Below are 21,845 nucleotides of genomic sequence, written 5' to 3'. Positions count from 1 at the left end.
GCCCTCAAGCCCATCCAAACAAAAATGCCTCATAACTGACAGCAACACCCCACACAAACTCTGTACATTCAAGTGAAAAAAAAATTACCTTGCAGAAAATAAACTCAGGAAAAAGGTAGGATGATCAACTAAAGATTTAATTCATCATCCCTTCCTTCAGTTACATATCAAATTACATGAATTTAATTTAGGTACACTATATTTTTTTCCACAGACTCACGATTTAACAAAAAGCGATAGGAATAGACAAACTATCAGACAATATGGAAACAGTACTTGAAAACAAAAAATTTGATTACCGTCTATTACTCCCAACAATGCTTCAATAATATACAATGTAACAATTTCATTAAATTTACAAAAACATTTAAGTATTACAGGAATACATTCAGGATCTATCATGAAAAAAATTTAGTCATTGCAGTCCAAAACCAATTTTAAAGCATACAAAACTCATTGATTTTGGACTACAGGTATTACATGATAAAAGCAATTTATTGAATTTATTATAACTGTCACGGTCAAGGTCAATTTTCAGTACAACACTAATGCAATAGTTACAGAAACCGTGACTAAATAAATATTTCCTCACACCACGTGTCCCTTTCTCAGCCTTTCAGATATCCAATGTGGGAATTAAAATATAACTAATAAGAAGAAAAAAGGGTAATTATTATCAAAACTTCCTTTAAAAACTGTACCAAGATTAATTCAGTGGGAGATTTATAGTTCTTCTTCTGAGTCTCAAAATTCTGTCTCGGGACATGCGCCGGGATTCAGCAATCTGCTGGCGAGCCATATTAATATCTCGCAGCACAGGAGACAGGGTAAGCCGGCGACTCTCCAGATACAGGCTGGGTGTCTTTAATCGATCGATAACCTCGCATAAGAGTTGGTATCTGCGGGTGATCGACACACTTTGAGGTAAACCAGAGACATAATCCGTAGACTCAGAAGAGGACAATAAAAATCCCGAAAAATCAGGCGATGACTCGGGGCAACGTTGTGTTTCGGGCGACCCAAACAGTGATGTAACGTTCAGGTTAGATATACCTGACTGTGCCACTTCAGCCTCGAGCTCTGACCGGTATTTTAATCCACCATCAGAATGTAGGAAAGGGTTTGTATTCTGAGGTGACTCAGGAATGGAGGATGGTTCCCTCTCTATGATATTCATCTGGTCAGTGAGACTAGGTCTCCACTCCAGGACTCGAGACTGAACTAAAGGTAGGTCAAGAACAGGACTGCATCGTTAACTGGAAAAATAAAATAAATAATTAGTTAACAGATATTCCCCCAGGGGAACTCCGAAGAGAAACCCCGAGCGAATAGAAAACATAAGAATTACAAATTGAGTATGCGCCCTCCTCCCCCACTGACATTCACGGGAGAAGGGGGAGGGTGGAGAACTATAACAAAAACAGAATTATAACAGAATTATAATTATGTAATTCATCTAAGAATGTTCACAAAAAGTAAGAACCACTGACTCCCGAAGGGAAGTGTTCTCCCAGAATGCTCACAAGTTAAAAAAATACAGTACAATTAGATTTCATTAAAAATAATTGAGACAAATAAACGGAAAAGCAACCCAACCCGCACGGGAAAGAAGCTTCCGTAATAGTACGTAGTCGTAGTACTGTAAAAGGTGAACGACCTCGAGTAGAGAGAGAAACCGTAGTCAATCTAAACTCCCACATTCCCTTCGCTGAGAATCCAAGTTCCCCGTAGGAAAGGAGGAACAGCGAAGAAAACAGATGAATGAAGAAAGTCCGGCGAAGACAATTCCCCACGGCGGCCGAATATCGGAAGCCGAAGGAACAACCGAAGGACCAAGGGAGAGGCCGCACCCCATGACGTGAACCGTGGTGGCCTGGCACTACGCCGGTGACGATGTCGTACACTACAAACACGGCACAAACACTGAAAAGGAAACTTACTATACTGTATTTCTATACACAAATATATACATAAACATAAAGAATGTTTACATATAAGTAAAAGACAAAAAGCATTAATGGCTGTCAAAGCGAGGGTGGGAGCAGACACGTCTGGTCATCACCCGAGCCAAAAGCAAAGTAAACTAGTTCACCGGTGTGTGAGGGGGGAGGGGTAGCTAGCTACCCCTACCCTCATTGAAATTCTAATGGCTCGTCATTTCAGCTACGTCGAAAGTAATACCCTATTTAAATAGCGTGGTTTGTATTTCGGTTACGGAACAAATATAATTTCTGGGTAAATTTGCATTGTATTACAGGGTGTGATTTCGAACAGAAAATATGTTTTCCTATAGTAAATAACGTGATTTAACCGAATTTGACGTTCATTTCAACCGTAAACAAACAGATCAACCAATTAGGCTAACTTTAAGTTGCCGAGTTGGTTGCTGTTATTACGGATGAAATGAAGGTGAAAACCGGTTAAATCACGTTATTTCCTACAGGAAAACATATATTTTCTGTTAAAATGGTTAAATATAATCACTGTTGTCATATATGTCGTGTTAAAATATTTAAATATAAGCACTTGTTCAACGGTACCACTTCTCTTACGAATGTACTGCGAACGATAACATTAGCAACGTTACCAATGATACACAGTGTTACCAACGTTGACGTATGGTACACAGAGTTACCAACGGCACGATGACATTAACGATAGCAATGCTAGATATTTCCATGCGTATTTTAAATAATTTTTCCAATATAAGTTTTACTCAATGTATAAAAAGTACAAAAAGGGCACAGAACCTAACAAACCCACCTAACCTAACCTAGTAGTATGACAGGTCACAAACCTCAGGTATTTACTGAGAACGGTAAAATTCTCCATATTACGAATGATACACAGAGTTACCAATGGTACGGTGACATTACTAGCAATAGTAATGTTAGATATTTCCATACGTATTTTAAATAATTTTTCCATATAACTTTTACACAACATATAAAAAGTACAAAAAGGGCACTGAACCTAACAAACCCACCTAACCTAACCTATAGGTTCCCAGGTCACAAACCCAATATAATGACCTTTGCTATATCACTTCACTCACGTTACAGTAACGTTAGCACTGTTACCATAACATTATATATAATGGTTCTTGTTTCGCCATTAGCTCGCTTCGCTTGCATGAAAATAAAACATCAAGCTTGTATGTACTGGCAAGCGGTAATGTTGAGCTACGCACGCTAACATTATAATGGTTCTTGTTCCTCACTTACGATCACAGGAACATAAAACATTACCCTCGTATGCATTGGCAATTGGTAATGCTGAGCTTCGCAACTCTAACAAAATATAATAAAACTAACACATTAAAGTTAAAGAAATTACTTACTTTTATGACCGTGACGACGTAACTTAGAAGTCACGGGAGTGTTATTATTAGTTGGAAAAGCAGGATGCTATAAGCCCAGGGGCCCCAACAGGGAAAATAGCCCAGTGAGGAAAGGAAATAAGGTAAAATAAAATATTCTAAGAAGAGTAACAATATCAAAATAAATATTTCCTATTTAAACTATAAAAACTTTAACAAAACAAGAGGAAGAGAAACTAAATAGAAAAGTGTGCCCGAGTGTACTGAGACTGTGGTGTCTTAACTGTTTTGCCTTAGATTAGAACTGCACTTGGAACACTGTAAAAGTTGGTATATTACATTACGTGATTTAAGAAAATTATCATCATTGGAATTCACCAAAATACTTTCAAGTATGTAATACTGAAGACGATACAATTTTCTAATACTTAGATCATAAAATACGCAAAAGACGACACTTGAACTAACAAAGACCTGACTTGGGCAAAGGTTTCCACGGAAAAGGGATTGTTTAAAGGTAGGGGTAGGGAAATATTAACCCCTCTGTGCAAACTTTACATACGTATGGGTTCGTGATTGGTTAACGGAAAAGCAAGAGAGTCCAGAGAATAAACATGAATGAACAGAATGGGAAACTTGTCCAGAGCAAGTATTTATGTGAAATCTGGGAGTGACAAGGTAATAACAAAATGTATAAAAGTAATATAGCAAGATAAAATGAAATGTATGATAGATATTTGGTGGGTATATAAAATAAGGTGATTTTATAAGGTATCGGATAATAAAACGAGTAATACTGGGGTCAAACGTAATATGTATACGAGGGTATTACATAACTAGTCAAGTAATAGACTTGAACAGAGCTGGTAGAGAGACGAATACTTACATTTCACAATTAGAGAAGAAGAAATCCTATTGGTGGAGGAAAAGTCTCCGCGCAGAGAGGCGGGGTTTTTGCGCAGAAAGTCGAAACCTGCTATGTACAAACGTACGTACAAGAGCGTCTAGACCGGGCAAGTAGAATGAGAAAAATTAAATGAAAAACAATGCTAATGTTAGCATGATACGCTAACATTTGATCTACATTACACGTTGGCAGCACTGGTTACTGTAGTTTTTCAAGAGACAGTCTTTGCAACGGCGTCACCAAAGTTTATCCAGATATACAGTTTTGTATTTTCCTCCGTTTATTATACATTCAAGAAGGTAATGTAAAGAGAAGAAAAGGCTTGTTTTACGATTATATATCGTTTCCCCCAGTATGTTTTCCCCACCCAAAACCCCGAGTTCCCACTGGGGGTCCCCCATTATCGTAGGATATAGATGTATGTATATTTCTGAAACTATTCATTTGCGACGGAAACGAGTGTCATTTTCGAAGAGAGCGTAATTTTCTCTATAAGAAAAAGTATTTTTTTTCCTAGGTTACATTGCCCTGTAATACACTACAATACCAATTTCTGTTCAAAATGAGAATCTGTAATACAGTACAACTTTACCCTTACTTTCTACAATTATAGCACGAAATGTTTACAAGGTTTAGTACCTTCCCACAAAGGGACATTAGGTACACCATATGTCTACTAGCACTAGTTACCCTGCAAACAAACCACGCGTTCTCTGCACATCCTTTTCTTTCCTAATCACACACGCCCAACTTCTTATTCCGAGATCTCGGTTTGATCTCGTGTCCGTCAACCAGTTATAACGTTCTGAACTCGGTTCACAAATGACCCTTAAAACTAAAAGGTAAAAGTTCTCAGGGATGACACATTTCCCGATTCATGCCTCTACTGTCTACAGTTCACCTTTAGATGCAGCAAGACCTTATAGACACCTATGGCAGGCAGAACACTATACAATAAATTTACCTCTCCGGGGTACAGCAGGAAAGGCACAGGGCCTTCCATAAGCTAGATCTTCATTGTCAGGTTGAGACAAGAGTCTGGCTTAGGGTAGCATGTTACAAGTACTATTAATCATCTGTTTGTAGTCAGATACTGTGGGTATCGTTGGCTATGACTAAAATTAAATGCTTATTGCACGGGAAAGGTCACTTTCTGACAGGAACTTTTCCCTTGACACCAATTTGGATGTAAACAATTGATATTTTGGACATCTGTCACACATAGCAATTTTCCCAAGGCCAAACACTGGATACTAACTCTCCCTATTGCGAATTCACGAATATCTTCTTAGTGATCTTTCTTCACTTCCATGAAATACATTACACACATAAACATATAAGCACCAACTTTGGACACTGCATTAACTTACATTTAACTGATAAATTGGATGTGTAGTATCCTAAATGATGATACAAAAATTGAAAGTTAATCATTTACGTTCTATCACGGTCGCCATTGTTCCACTTCACACTATCTAACATTAAACTTATTTTGTTTCACATCACTTGTGTATAAAAATCTTATTTTCAATTTTTAATATTTATATTTGTTTACTAAACGAACTCTTATACAGAAATATGGAGAAGTAAAAAAGGAAAATATTAGCATTCGATGTATATATTTTAAGGAGGAAGTGTTGTGGAAATTGCTCTAAATAAATTTTTGTGGTTTAACATTTTTCAAAGGTATCAAACTGTGTTGTGAAATATTATAATTTGAAAAATATAAGTAATCGGTTCAAACGGAATTATCTTTAAGTAAATTGAAAATTGACAGATTGTATTTACTTTATATTTAGCCCAGCGCCTATTTATAGTCCATGTAAGGTTATTACTCATGACACCCACCAAATTGATGTGTCACATGAAATCAGTAATACAATTTGCTCAAACTTTTTCCCTGCCGAAGGTATATGATGCCCTTTCATAGTGCAATCAATAATACTTGAGAGCTTATTGTACTAAGCACATTTATATATCATTAAAATGCTATGGAAATCCATATAAAGATTCGTGTCCTACCACGGTGTAAATGCGGTGGTATTATTATTATTATTATTATTATTATTATTATTATTATTATTATTATTATTATTATTATTATTATTATTATTATTATTATATAAGCTAAAAGCTAAGCTACTCCTGGCTAGTACAGTGGTAACGTGTTTGCCTTGCATTCGCGTGGCAAGAGATCGATCCCCGCCCAGGGCTGTGAGTTTAAGCTGTTTACTGGGGAGGCTACTGCTGTGGTAGGGCACCACAGTGGGGGGTTGGGCTTGCCCGGCTGACGTTCTGGTGAGCATCTATTCTGATGGAACTGAAACCAGACACCTTTAACCTTTTAGTAGGAAAGGCAGGATGCTTATAACCCCAAGGGCTCAGTGGCGTAGCTAAAGGTGAACATGGGTGGACACGGGCCCACCCATGAGAATCCTGTGCCCATCTAGGTGCCACGGCCTCTCTAAGGCATCTCCATTGACGAAATATGTTCATATATGATAATTGTTTCCCCCAGCAGGAATATGCCTCATGATTTAAAAAATCTGAGAAGTGATATAATAATATTCATAGTGTTATAAAGTGTTTTCAGTTCTGCATACATCTCAATGTAATAGGATTACTTTTTAGAAATATGTATTCATTTTCGTTTTGCATGATTGTTTTTTTATACCCAGAATGAGGAAGTAATGCTAGTGATTATTTTCACATGAAATCTTACTGTCAGACTAATGATTTATATGGATAAATTTCATATGCAGAAGGTTTGTATATATTATTGATGCATTTATTCGTGAGTTTTATTAGTTGATAAGAAATGGAGAGACAAATGCAGTTAGTAGTAGTTGTAAAGATATAGAAAGAATTGTAGAGAGAGACAAGAGCGAACGGGAAGTTAGGCAGGTTGTTTGGAAGAAAGGTGCTGAGTCTTGTGATATTTTTTATAACATCCCGGCATATTGTTCCCTTCTCAAAGTGACTACCAAGGCGAAAGGAGGCGCAAAAACCAAGGAATTGTCACGTGATTAAGGACAGCTTGACACACCCAGGATGACGATATATAAGCGACAGTGAGAGGTACACTAGATCTAAGGACCTACCTTAACTTGCCAGACTCGAGGCGAACAACGAGTCGTAGCTGCACATACATTACCTGAAGGACGGCATATATTCAGGACCGTTTAGCAGCCGAGGAAATAGGGGAATCATTTTATCCCTGGAAGCGAAGGATGACGACCAGAACTATTCCTCCCGCACATGAAAGACTGCGTGTGCTTAGCGTGACGTCCCAGAGTGACCGAGGCGATTAGAATATCGCGCTAGCCTTCCCAACACCTGACGGAGGCTCCTACTTCAGCGACGGCAGATGGCCTACGATTGATGTATAGACCCAATTAAAGCAAGGAAACATCTAATTCTTCAGCCAGTTTCAAGACTTCTGAATTCAAAGCTACATATTTATGTAAAACTCATTTTAATGTGATTGCATTGTACGTGACTATTCAACTTTTTTCAAGTCCAAGTAAAGGAAGCAAAGCGGCATCGAGTATCCCTCACCCACGTAACTTTTCTTAAAGTAGTTCCTGAGAAGCTCATTAAGTATTAAATATAAGATGGACTTAAAAGCATTTAAGAATTAGTAAGTAAAGGTAAAAAGTACTAAATAATTGATAAGAAGATTTATTGTGAAGCTTTGTTACAAGAAAAATTAAAGGAATCATCACATCACAAAAATAAAATATTTTAAATTACTATAAATGTATGTATATATATATATAGCCTATATATGTACACACAAACACACACATATATATATACATACATATATATATATATATATATATATATATATATATATATATATATATATAATATATATATATATATATATATATGCGTAAAAATCACAGGAAAACGTGATGCTCAGATGCAGAAGAACCACAGGGAAAATGAAAATATGAAATATATGAGTCCTGACCAGTTTCGTGATACTTCTTCAGAGGACTGATTTATTGAGAGAGAGGTTTCTTTACATTTTATATGGAAAGCAAACGTAGGAACATACATATAGAGATTTAGAGAACAATGACACTCCCTTACCAGCTACCTGGGCTTGGGTCAGGTGTTAAGTGGGCGGAGTCCCCAAGCTCATTAGACACCTGCCAAAAAGGGTCATTTCTAGTGGCGGGTAAATTCTTGTTTTTTTTTTTTTTTTTTTTTTTTTTTGACTTTCAGTACAGTTTATTTATATGAAAACACGGTAGCCTTATCTATATAAATACATAAGCAAAACATACACATACATACATATATATACATATACACATACATATACATATATACACACATACATATATATATATATATATATATATATATATATATATATATATACATACATATACATACATACATATGTATATATACATTTATATACATACAACATTAATATCATAAACATATAATCATGTATATATCAATACTTATATCTAGCATAACACTATATAGTGCCAATATACTTATGCATACTATATAAAATAATTGTACCCTTTAATGGATGGTAGCTTAGGTCTAAATATTAATTTCACAGCGACGTTAATTATTCACAATACATTCAATTCTACATTAAGTGGTTAATGTTTTTTCATATAGCTTACAAATCTCTTAACATATAAAGGCGTCGAGTTTATATGTAAAGAGATTTGTAAGCTATACAAAAAAAACATTAACCACTTAATGTAAAATTGAATATATTGTGAATAATTAACGTCGCTGTGAAATTAATATTTAGACCTAAGTTACCATTCATTAAAGGGTACAATTATTTTATATAGTATGCATAAGTATATTGGCACTATATAGTGTTATGCTAGATATAAGTATTGATATATACATGATTATATGTTTATGATATTAATGTTGTATGTATATGAATGTATATATACATATGTATGTATGTATATGTATGTATATATATATATATATATATATATATATATATATATATATATGTGTGTGTGTGTGTGTGTGTGTGTATATATATGTATATATATGTATGTGTGTATATATGTATATGTATGTGTATATGTATGTATATATATGTAGGCTATGTATGTGTATGTTTTGCTTATGTATTTATATAGATAAGGCTACCGTGTTTTCATATAAATAAACTGTACTGAAAGACAAAAAAAAAAAAAACAAGAATTTACCCGCCACTAGAAATGACCCTTTTTGGCAGGTGTCTAATGAGCTTGGGGACTCCGCCCACTTAACACCTGACCTAAAGCCCAGGTAGCTGGTAAGGGAGTGTCATTGTTCTCTAAATCTCTATATGTATGTTCATACGTTTGCTTTCCCTATAAAATGTAAAGAAACCTCTCTCAATAAATCAGTCCTCTGAAGAAGTATCACGAAACTAGTCAGGACTTAAGCGTATATTTCGTATTTTCATTTTCCCTGTGGTTCTTCTGCATATACATATATATATATATATATATATATATATATATATATATATATATATATATATATATATATATATATATATATATATATATATGTGTGTGTGTGTGTGTGTGTGTGTGTGTGTACCACATTAATAGAATGCATATGTCATATGAAAGTGTATGGTGTTATATGTAGAACATTAATGTGTTTGTATATATATATATATATATATATATATATATATATATATATATATATATATATATATATATATATATAATACAGTCGGAGATGCTGGAGAAGGATTGAATTGGATTGGTGATAGGAAATCTGCAGACCTAGGGTATGCTGATTGCGCTGTCCTAATCGACAGAACACCACAGGATTTGCAATGCTTGCTTACCAGAATGCATGAAATATCCCACGAGGTTGAGCTGAAGATAGAAGAAAGACAGAGATGATGAGAACGGAGTATGAAATATCATCAGAAGGGGAAAGGATTAAGTATTTAGGAACTATGATCTCCAATACAGGGTCTTTAGAATTAGAGTTTAGTGAAAGATTGAAAAATCAGACAATAGCTAGACTAAATGAGATCAGTCTTACTCTATGGGCATGAGTCATGGTATGACAATGAAACAATCTCCAATAGATTTAGTAGATTTGAGAGAAAAACTCTCAGAAAGATATTGGGAGTTAAATGGCAGGACAGGATGAGAAATGAAATTGTAAGAAAGATTACTCGAGTGTCATATCGGGATGAGATTTTGATGTGGGGTAGATGTGGATGGTTTGGTCATGCTCTTCGCACTCTCCAAGAGGCATTAGTTTACCAAACGTTTAGCTGGGCTTCACAAGGCACGGGAAGAGTTGGAAGACCCAGGCCTACAAGGCTGAGGACTATGAAGCGTGAGGTAGGAGATGATGCATGAAAAAGCATTGAATTAAAAGCTCAAAGATAGAGACGACTGGCGAAATCTAATCGATGCCCTTTGCGTCAACAGGCTTAAGAGGAGATGATGATTATAATGATGATGATGATAATGTTATATATATATATATATATATATATATATATATATATATATATAATATATATATATATATATATATATATATATATATATGTATATATATATATATATATATATATATATATATATATATATATATATATATATATATATATATGTGTGTGTGTGTGTGTGTGTGTGTGTGTGTCAACATCATTATCCTCCTTCATCACTAGTCCACTAAAGAACAAAGACCTCAGACATAACCTTCCACTCACGTCTGTTTATTATGGTCTTCCTACGCTGGTTTATAACCGAAAATTTTCTTAGTTCATACCCATTCTGTTATTCTTAATGTCCAACAATTATATGTCTTTCTCATTATATGTCTTCCCCATGTCCATTTCTATTTTCTTATAAGTTGTTAGAATAACCTTAAATTTAGTTTGGTCTCGTATCTATGTTGCTATTTCTTCTGTCTCCTAGTGTTAATGATATTCCCATAATCATTTTTTTTTCATAGCTCTTTGGGTTGTAACTAGCTTATGTTCTAAGCCTATAATAAGGCTGCAAGTTTCTGATGTATTTATATACTGTATATGAATATATGTATACGTATTCATGAAGGCATATTTACATATGAATATTACATGGACGAATTCTTACATATTCCAGATTCCCAAGTTTTGTTGCAATGCTAAAATTAATTCAATATATCCGGCATTTTGTGCCAAGATATGCGTATGCTGATTTTCGCAACATTTATTCATTGTACTATTTTCAATATAATTTTCCCTATTTCATATTAATCCTATTCGATTAAGAATTGTTTCGAGCTAATTTCAAAGTGCTTATTCTTTCAGAAATATGATAATTTTTATTATATTTATTACAGTCAGCTAACATTGATTTAGCAAAATCTGTAGAATTAATTGAAACTTTAACAGTTCAGCTATAAGAGATGCATTAAGGTCCATCTTGTTTGGATCCTTCAGAGTTTAGACCATCAAGGAAACGTAGGATTTCTACAAAATTGCAGAGTTTGTTATTGTTGATTCAATTTGAAAACAGTCAGGAAGCACACACTTCGACTTCATTGTTAAGGAATCAGCACGAATCCATTTTTCTACCCTATTGTACCTCATATGTTGTAAGAAGTGAAAAGCATCACAGCCACTTAACTCGCAAAGTACGGAGTTCTTATCTTTCGAGAAATTGTGTTGGCTTATTCATGTCTATTATGCTCACACTGATGATCTCAAACATAAGCTGTTCTCTGCAAAACGTATGCTAGAAAGACGTTACAAAAGTGTATGTGACACTGGAAGGCCCAAATCATTGTTAGAATTACCGAAAATTTTTAACCCATATGAAAAGATATTTCAGTAGTGTTACCTATGTCGTCGACTTCTGCAGAGAGAAGCTTCTCTGCTCTGAAATTTAATAAGACTACTCTCATCATTGCAATAGACAATGGCAAAATAACCAATCTTGCTGCCCTGTCAACTGGTAGTATGAAATTTAAAAGACTAGATTTAGAGGAATTTTACAGCTAAGTTTACAGAAAATCACAAGAACAGGAGAATATTGTAAAAGTGATTCATGTTGCAGTAATATATAACAAGCATTTCTTTTATTTTGTGACTTTCAATATATATATATATATATATATATATATATATATATATATATATATATATATATATATATATATATATATATATATATATATATTGTGGAGAATTTTTTTTTTTATTTAAATGTTTGAGTGGGAACTTAGTCCAGGAAAGTCTCCCTACGTCAGTTACACAAAGATCATCAGGGGAGGATAATGAGCCCTTACACTCGGGGCACAAACACCCTGCTAATAACTTTACTGCCACAGTTTACTAACCATCACTCTTAAATACAAAAGGGGGAAATTTGCTCTGTCCAGAGGCCGGAGAACTCCACACGTGAAAATAAAAGTAATATGACGGCCTACTCTAGCTTTGTCAGGTCTATAGTCATCTCACTCTTAGGCTCTGTTCCGACTCCGTCCCAGTGACCCCAGTGAGATGCTGGATATGTATCTTACGTTAATGTAATTAGAGACAATAAAAAAAATGGGAGCAGCAATATAAAGTAAAGTGTAAAAGTTTAAAGATATGGATCTTTACCTTCGAAGCGGATATTCAATAATAAGTCACTCGCTAACACACCCTTTTTTTTTCAAGTTACTTACTCCTTTCAAAATATCGGGTATATTGTCCCGAGATTAAATACTGTATTCATAATAGTCACAATGAAATAAATGAGGGAGTAAAAATACGAAGGAAGTTCAATTAACCTAATCTTGAATTATTTTACAAATTTACATTATGTGAAAAGGACACCTGAACAAACACAAAAATGGTGTTAAAATAAAAATGTGATGCAATAAAGGGCAATTCAAAATAATAGAAATGGTTGCTTAGACACGTGGTCTTCTGCAATAATTGATAATCAGAATTAGGCTAGACACGTGTCCAATGTTACCCAGAGACTCTGCTAGTCTCAAAAGCAAAAAGTTATTTTGAAAAAATATATACACACAATCCCACCGCACACAGCCCGAAGTATGTAATAGCCAGATAACCTACTCAAGTTAGAATTAGTCTAAACTAAAAATGGGGAAAAACTAAGGGGCCACGTTTCTATTACCTGCACTCCTTAGAATACTGTCCTTTGCCCTTAAATGCCTGTTGACCGGAACGTTGCACAAGTTGGCACTTTGCACTCTTGACTGGCTCACCCCAAGAATCCTCGTTTGAGGTAGTAGGGTTCCCTAGGTTCCACTCCTTCACTGTCTCCAGCCGGCAGGACTCCTGTGTGAGTCAAGTTTTGGGAGAGGAGGTGGGGGTGAGCCAGATGTGCATGGATTCACTGACCAGGGCGATCAGCCAGTCGACACTACGGCTTATGAACGAATGGGCTTAGATTAAGGTTGAGGGGGCTCACCTGGCTTCACCTTTCAAAACAGGTGAGAGTCATCATGCTCAAGGTAACCCAGTTGAGGGGCCATATTGGGACTTTGGACAGGGCAATATATTGTTGCAAGGAGTGCATAGGAGGCAGGATTTTGTACTAAATACTCAGAGAAATCTTGCTGCTCTAAAGGAGTTTACATATACAATTATCCTACCTATTCTATCTTGCTAGAAATTAATTATTTAATGATCAATTAGCAATGGGCTGGTGCGATGGGCATACATCTTAAAATTAACAAACCTTAATTGGTATTAAGAAATAAAAGATGCAATAATTCAGCAGTATTGAAAATTATATTTAAATCAGTTTAGGAATTTAATCTCGTCCCACGTAGTTTAAGGAAAGAACCAACATACGCCGGGTTACTAAGGCTCTTTTGTTGTGCGTATCTACGCTGTGACGTCACGAGCATGGCGTACACTACTGTCAAGTTTATTTGATTTAGAATAGTTTTCCCGATGGTTTGACAAAGAAAACTTGACGCAGGAGCGATCGTTTAAGGGGTAGCTATTGTATTAGTAGAAGAGACCTAAAAATACAAATGAAAGAAGAAGAGTGAAGAAAAATTCTTCATAATATATATATATACAGTATATATATATATATATATATATAAATATATATATATATATATATACATATATATATATATATGTATATATATATATATATATATACATGTATATATATATATATATATATACATATATATATATATGTATATATATATATATATATATACATGTATATATATATATACATCAGACGTTGGCAGCACTGGTTACTGTATTTTTCATGAAATAATCTTTGAAACGGCTCCTCCAAAGTTTATCCAGTTATACTGTTTTGTATTTTCCTCCGGTTATAATACATACACGAAGGTAATGTATAGAGAAGAAAAGGCTTGTTTTACGTTTATATATCGATTCCCCAGTATGTTTTCCCCACCCAAAACCCCGAGTTCTCACTGGGGGTCCCCCATTATCGGAGGATATAGATGTATATATATTTCTGAAAGTATTCATTTGCAACGGGAACGAGTGATATTTTCGAAGAGAGCGTAATTTTTTCTATAAGAAAAAGTAGTTGATTTCCTAGGTTACATTGCCCTGTAATACACTACAATGAAACCATATATATATATATATATATATATATGTATGTATGTATATAAAATTTCATTCATCCATTTAATTTTTGATTAAGAGTACCTATCTCATAATAGATTTATGAAAGTTATTTTCTTCTTGTATTTCCATGGTTATATTTTGCAATCTCTATGCGCACAGGAATTAATGCGTTTTGCATAGCTCACTTTAGGTTTTTCAGTTTTATTACCTGTAATTCTACCTATTTTGTAATTACATAAGATATTAATGTACCTGATTTCTATGCATCTGTTTTACTTGATATAATATAACAGAATCACAGATACCTGTATAATGCCTGATAATCCACTGCTGATGTCAGAATATGCCCTAAGACCCTGCTCATACGGTTTCAGAATCCTTCGGAAATCGGCATATATGGGCTCGCTCCGATAGCTTAGTGCCCTCCCATATTAAGCTGTGCCCCCTAGGTGCCCACCCACTGACAAAATTCTAGCTACGCCTCTGCAAGGGCTCCAACAAGAAAAATAGCCCGGTGAGGAAAGGAAATAAGAGAAGTGATTAACAATTAAAATAAAACATTTTAAGAACAGTAACAACATTAAAATAGATATTTTTTATATAATCTATAAAATTTTTAACAAAACAATAGGAAGATAAATAAGATAGAATAGTGTGCCTGAGAGCTATATTCCAAAACATTGGAAGACCATGTGTCGGGAATTTTGACCTGATCAATCGAAGTTCCCGCCATTTGACTCCGCCTACGACTACGTCAAATTAGAGGGAGAAGAGAGGACTCGCGGGCGAATGAATGTCGTTCAAGACGAGAATGTTTAGAACCAAAAAGAGAAACCGCCTGGTAGGGGAGGCGCTGAGACTAATGAAATCAATTACTAGTAATTTAAGATTAAGAAAAATAACGTCATTCTATTGTAACATGATAAAAAAATCCAATCTAGAAATTTAGGTTCAGGACAAATCGCGCCAAAAAAGTGACGTCGGAGGTTGCAAGCCTTGCTCTGTCTCTTTGTTCCGACGTCCCCAATCACAGTAAGTCCTATCTAATTGTTCTCTCTCCCCACCCCTAGTGTACCCAGGACGGTTTCCGTGTAGGTCTTGATAGAGTTATTGTAAAGTTAGTATCTGTTAATATTTTGTCGATCCTTGTGCCAGGGGATCAGTGTTATTGTGTAAAGCACGTCTAAGGGTCTCGATAAGGGGTTTATCGAGATAACTTTATAAATGTTCAATTAATTTTGTTGATATCTTGAGTTCGAAGTGGACATTGTTTTTTTTCGGTCACACATGTTCTTGTATGTCAAGTTTGTCCATAAGACCTTGTGATTTGTCCATAAGACCTTGTGATTCAGCCCAGTACATCGGGCTATTTGTATAAACCGGTGAAATTTCGCCACACCATGGTACAGAGACCATGGCACTACCCAAGACTGGAGAATAATAGTTTGATTTTGGAGTGGCCTCCTAGAAGAGCTGCTTACCATAGCTAAAGAGTCTCTTCTACACTAACCAAGAGGAAAGTAGCCCCTGAACAATTACATTGCAGAAATTAACCCCTTGAGGAAGATATTTTTTGTTATCTAATTGTTGTAAAATGTATGAGGAAAGAGGATAATGTGTAAAGAATAGGCTAAGCAAAGGAAAATGAGCCATAACCTGAAAGGGATCCAATGTAGTACTACCTGGTCAGTCAAAGGACCCAATAACTCTAGCGGTAGTATATCAATGGGTGGCTGGTGCCTTCCCTTGGCCAACCTACTACCTGACTGAATGTAATGTTTCATCTGCCTATAATTAGCTCATCAATGGTGATGCAGCTTTACCTAATGGTTTTAGATTAGACTTATTAGAAAGAGAAGACCATTAAACCTAGTTATTTGAGAAAGATGCATTATTCCGTATGTTTGTCTCTCCCACTTCTCTTCTCGTCACAATTCCTCCAATTTGATTGAGGGTAGTTTATCTCAATCAATTTTCTAACAAAAGCATATGGCTCATCCTTCATAGATATACATAATAGAGATTGTCCGTATGTCTGTCTGTTTACCCGTTTATCTTATTGCCAGTTATCACTAATTATTAAGGCCTACTGCAAAAAACAGATAATTGTGCAGTGATGAAAAATCATTCTCACACTGTTAGAAAGATTATGCAATCTTCAGTTATGGACGATTCTGAAACAGCCTACATAAGCACAATCCTTGCTTTGTCGACAATAGAGTCAAAGAAAACGAATTTGGATGAAAGTGGCACAAAAGAAGACACTATTTATGAAAGGTGAGGCACTTGTTATTAAATGAGCTCGTCATGGTGGCTGGTATAAGATTGAAGAACATTAATTTATCAATCATTCCCACACACTATCATAAGTGTACAACCCAGGACGGTCCAAAACCACTGACTTATTCAGTCATTTGAGCAAACATTTATCCACCCTCATAAACGATGGGATACATCAGCTGTGCAACCACCTGCTTTATGCACTCTTGAATGGTAGTGTGTAGAGACCTAAATAGGTTTACATTTTTTTCATAAAAAGAGATTAGATTAACCTTGTCACACACGTAAACTATAATGCTTAGATGTATCAAATGGAAGGTCGCCTCTCCATGGCTGCAACTGGGTGCAGTCCAACATCTTTAACATGCTCCACTTCACTCATAAATTATTATTATCTACTTGCTGCTCTGTTCTGGTAAGTGGCAGGTTACATGGATGTGCGTGGGTCACTATTAAATTATCATGATTACCTATAGGCCTAATTTTTTTTCTTAATGTTATTGTTATGTTTATATGAGTCAGCTGTGAGAAGGTGGCGGCCAATCACAGTGCTTGTGGGTGGATCATGTTAAAGATTTTGGACTACACCCAGTCACATGCGTCGTCCATTATTCTGCCTAGCATGTGTATTTCAGACTATCTTATCATTTTAACTCCATCACTCCATTTCAGTTAAACTTATGTATTCCTGAAGGTGATTTGTCTGTGCATCTGTTCATACTACTAGACAGGAAAAGTCAGGAGTGTTATTCATAGGGAGGACAATTAAGAAAGTAAATACGAATATTAAAAATGGAAAGATCAAAAGAGTAAATTGGTGTGGGCTTAATGACAAAGGGAGATCATAATTTGGGCTTTCTAAAAGGAAAGAAAAAACTGAAATAGTGAAGTATGGAAATATGGCCCGGTGGGGATTAAGGCAGCTTCAACTAGGTGCATCCGCTCATCTTTAATATGCTCTGCCCACAAGCATCGTGATTGACCACCACTCAAATGGTCTTTGCTCCACCGTATGGCTTGCTTTGCTCTCAAATTAAAATGATCTTATTGCTCCTCAGTTCCGGCAAATGGTACATCAGCCACGTGGGTCACTATGAAAACATCATAACTATATGTAATCTGCTTTTTTTATTATTATTATAGCTATGTTTACATGAATTATGTATGAGACGGTGGCAATCAATGGTGATACTTATGGGCAGAGCATGCTAAAGATTAGGCCTACATAGCCTACCTGTCAACTATCACACATCCTGTGTGAGACTCAACCATTTTAGCTTTGTGTTATGCACTCATATACAGTTACCAAAATCTCATGCCTTGACAAATTTTTTTTTCTTAATTATTGATAACACACAAGGCACAATAGCCTATGCAATTGTCGCTGGAGACTCCCGAATTGTCCGGATATCAATGCAGTAGACTAGCACCATATGTCCAACACGACTCTACAACATAAGAAGCCTATTCACAGCTATGACAGTTGCGGTTTAGAATAGTTGTTATGATTTGACTAACCAAAAGGACATCGTAAACAAGGGACAAGTGTCTTACATGAGTAGTTGTGGTGTATTTTATGTTGTATATTGCATTTATTAGAACTAGAATTTGGAAAAGTAATCTATTTTGAAATGTTTTAAGAACAAGAACAACATTAAATTAGATCTCTCATATATAAGTAATAAACTTAAATAAAACAAGGGGAAGAGAAGGAAGATAGAAGACTGCACCCAAGTGTACCCTCAAGCAAGAGAACTCTAGATACAAAACATAGAAGGTCATGGTACAGAGACTATGATGCTACCCAAGATTAGAGAACAATGGTTTGATTTTGGAATGTCCTTCTCCTAAAAGAGCTGCTTACCACAGCTAAAGAATCTCTTCTACCTTTACCAAGAGGAAAGTAGTCACTGAACAATTATAATGCAACAGTTAACCCCTTCAGCAAAGAAGAATTGTTTAGTAATCTGAATGCTGTAATGTTGTCAGATGTATGTGGACAGAGGAGATTATGAAAAGAATAGGCCAGACTATTCGGTGTATGTGTAGTATTATATAATGGTCTCGTGACTAGGAACCAAACATATAATATTATATATATACAGTATATATATATATATATATATATATATATATATATATATATATATATATATATACATGTATATATATATATATATATATATATATATATATATATATATATATATATATATATATATATATATATATATATATATATAATGGCTGGCAAGCTATACAACCTCTCAAATTCAAAACTCATATGTTTCCTTTTACCTTAAATCTGTTACACTTGGAAATATTAATACCCGAACTCTGAGACAGTTATATAACTCCCAGACAGCTATATATAGAACACTGAATATCTAAATGTCTCTTAAGTACACTTAAAACTAAACTGGGTAATTATTCTTAAGAATTATTCAAACAAACTTACTATGGTTCTTTACAGGATACGAGCGAGGTTGTAATAAACACGGATGATTGAAATAATACACCCTTTACAAAAATAAAATAATTGTATTCTATATAAATTACAACACTTTGAAAGAATTTACATAAAACAAATAAATCACTTGAAATACTAAGTCTAAACAAAACTTAGATTAAGGCAAAAATGTTACGATCTGAAAATTATATAATCACCCGACTTGTAATATTATATCTGAATAAACCTTAGACTAAGAAAAAAAATAACACTTATGAAAATTAAACAATCACTTGTTTCACTTGAAAATAAATCTGAATACAATAGCTAAGTTTGATACTTAATGAAAATAGATAACCAGATCACGATACAATTTCCTTTCTCCTTACTACAAGGCCGTTTACAAAAACTTTAAGAGAATTTTTATAAATGCTCACTATGTTTACGAACCTGTCACACCAAAACTTTAAAATTTCACTGAACACTTTTAAAACAATACACTGTGCTGAGTATGAGAGAGAGAGAGGAGGAGATGGCTGTCTTCAGGCTGGAATTCTCTATTACATCTATGCAACACAGGTGTTGCCTTTATAAGAGATTTAGCTACTTCCAGAATATTCCAGGTTCGAGATCTGGTAGCGTGGGAGGTTGGGCTAAGGGCATCAGAATTACCAAGAATTGCTCTCTCGAATGCGTACTTACGCAACGCCAGATGGCTCTCTCTGTGAGCTAGCTCCGGCCACCCTTTGTCCCCGAAAAAAAAAAAATAAGATCTATTACTAGGTTCCTCCAGCATCTTCCAATGCACATGCCATAAAGAAATTGCATATTTTCTCTCAAACATGATGCAATACCTCATAGAAATATAAAAGAACATTACATACGCCCTTGTTCCTATCTTGTATGATCACATAACACCCTCAAACAGTTACGTAAGACTTCGTAACAAAAGTATGTGAAATAAAATGTTAATTCTTAAAAATAACGTAAATTTACATATACTGACTTAAATGAAGAATACAACGAAATTAACAACGAATATCTTACGTAATTTACATAATAAACTTAAATCTAAAGGAGAGGAACTCTTGTTATGGGTTGGCTATTCATATCTTCAATGCTCAAATGAAATATAAATAAAATCATGAATAAACTATTGTATTTACTATACACTAGACCAGCTTCGTAAGAGTAGGCAAAGACAAAATAAGCCGTGGCAGAGAGACTGATCCAATGCAGTACTTTCTTGCCAATCAAAGAGCCCAACAACTCTCTAGTGGTAATATCTCCACAGGCGGCTGGTGCCCTGTCTAACCTACAACCTATAATGGTGGTCACCAACTTTTTGTAGGCTGAGGCTACATATGTCATTATAAAAGACAGTGGAGGATGTCTGCCCTCTCCCCATATATATATATATATATATATATATATATATATATATATATATATATATATATATATATATATATATATATACATATATATATATATATATATATATATAGCGAGAGAGAGGAGGCGAGAGATTTTTTGTTACCTTTCAAAAATCTAGTGAGAAAGCTTGTTTTGCATTCCTTCTGCGTGTAATTTGTAACTGCCATTCTCATGCAGTCACTTAAGTGACTGTCAGTTAGACGTGAACTATACTTGGATTTTAAAGTGTTCATTTTTGAAAATCCTGATTCACATGTATGTTCAAAGTCTAGGCGGTGTATGTTGATCCACAGCACGAAAGTCGTCTCTCTTAAAATTGCTTCTCAGTTCTAAGTCACTCTGCCACATAATAATTTCAATCTCCAGGTCAGAGACATTCAGGCTTAGATGCAATGTCGCTGACGTCACTGTTACAAAACGGGCTTGATATGAATGACGTTGACACTGATCTTCAATTTTCATGTCTTTTTTTTTTTTTTTTTTTTTTTTTTTTTTTTTTTTTTTTTTTTAGCAAATAGAAGTGCTGTAAGACCCTTCTAGAGATCTGTAACATCCATAGCTTCAGCTTATTTATGAAGGCATTTACTGAACTTATCATTTGGGACAGAGTTTTTATTTGTCATTGCAACTTTAGATTTAACTCAGTGAGCTTAGATGTGATGTCACTTCAAAGTGCAAAGCCAGCTAGCCATTGTGGATCATCGAGTTCTTCATGTGAATCCGAAATTTCTTGTCAAAAAAAAAAAAAAAAAAAAAAAAAAAAAAAAAAAAAAAAAAAAAATTCCCCTGCTTGGCCAACACACTTGTGCGTACCAAAGCAAGTCACCTTACTGAGCATTCCCTCATCCAG

General features: G+C 34.9%; 1 protein-coding gene across 3 annotated transcripts in view; it reads right to left on the bottom strand.

The window, feature by feature from the left end:
* LOC137652693 (E3 ubiquitin-protein ligase RNF19B-like) overlaps positions 1-5,760 on the bottom strand; it is a 305,828-nt gene extending 300,068 nt beyond the window's left edge. Inside the window, exon 1 of one of the 3 annotated variants that reach the window (XM_068386125.1) lies at positions 5,597-5,760. The gene's annotated coding sequence lies outside the window, so the exon portion shown is untranslated. Of the gene's footprint in view, positions 1-5,190; positions 5,468-5,596 lie in introns of those variants that run through there. The other 2 variants (XM_068386099.1, XM_068386105.1) reach the window with 2 other exon arrangements.
* Positions 5,761-21,845: the final 16,085 nt, after the last annotated feature.

The sequence above is a fragment of the Palaemon carinicauda genome, chromosome 1, assembly GCF_036898095.1.
Source record: "Palaemon carinicauda isolate YSFRI2023 chromosome 1, ASM3689809v2, whole genome shotgun sequence".
NCBI lineage: Eukaryota > Metazoa > Arthropoda > Malacostraca > Decapoda > Palaemonidae > Palaemon > Palaemon carinicauda.
This window is presented reverse-complemented; position numbering and strand designations above follow the sequence as displayed.